The following is an 831-nucleotide window of genomic DNA, read 5'->3' as shown; positions in this document are numbered from 1 at the left end:
CACAAAGTCCTCCACCTCACAAATCAGAGGCAATGATGCCGACTGCAGGAGGAAAGCTGAGTCAGCGAACGAATAAGCATCTAGCAGGGGTCTCCACAGGGCTGCTCCAGCACCCACGGCTGCATCAGGATAGGTCCATGTAGCTTCTCCTTGGGGAAGTCAATCTTGCAAGCTGAAGCAGGGAACTGCTAGTGCAGCTGCACCCTGGTGCGACCATCACAAAGCAAGAGACCTGAGAACTAGAAAGGCGAGGCTTACCAAGCCATTTATCCCTCTGCCCTTCAATTAACCCCACGTGTTTATTGGCCAGGTTGGCACACTTAACTAACTCAGGGGCCTCCTCTTTTAGGCTGACGTCTACTTTACTAAGCTTGTTCTCTAGGTACTGGAGCCTTCTGAAATCATGTCCAAAGTGAATGAGATAAAAGTGTCATCATTCTCATTTCTAAGGACCATTCTGTCGGTACTTCTAAGAAAGGTTTATTTATTTTTCTGATAGCCCATGGTACCTTCAATATTCTTGACCAACAGCATAATTGAAATGGATCAATTCTTCTCTGTTCTACCTTATTCATTGTTAAACTTTTGTCTGAATAAGAGGCATTTGAAAATACACAGTCTATATATACTCACAGCTCAGAATTAATTCTGACTCATAACAATCCTATATAGGGTGTCCAAGACTCTGAATCTTTATGGGAGCAAATCATTTCATTTTTCCCCTGTGAAGTGACTAGTGGGTTTGAACCACTAATTGTGGGTTAAAAGCAGTCTAACACTTACCTCAAAGAAGTATCATAAGGCATAGATGAATAAATAATTCAATCAGTG

At 42.6% G+C, this 831-nt stretch overlaps 1 protein-coding gene across 1 annotated transcript in view; it reads left to right on the top strand.

Annotated features, from left to right (window-relative positions):
- Positions 1–831, top strand: part of LOC101642738 (olfactory receptor 6C74) — a 4,935-nt gene that overhangs the window by 3,156 nt on the left and 948 nt on the right. The gene's annotated exons all lie outside the window — the stretch shown is intronic.

The sequence above is a fragment of the Echinops telfairi genome, unplaced genomic scaffold (genome assembly GCF_000313985.2).
Source record: "Echinops telfairi isolate 266 unplaced genomic scaffold, ASM31398v2 ScPeMD7_7404;HRSCAF=8442, whole genome shotgun sequence".
In the NCBI taxonomy this organism is placed as follows: Eukaryota; Metazoa; Chordata; class Mammalia; order Afrosoricida; family Tenrecidae; genus Echinops; species Echinops telfairi.
The sequence above is the reverse complement of the archived record's forward strand: the minus strand, read 5'-3'. Positions and strand labels throughout refer to the sequence as shown.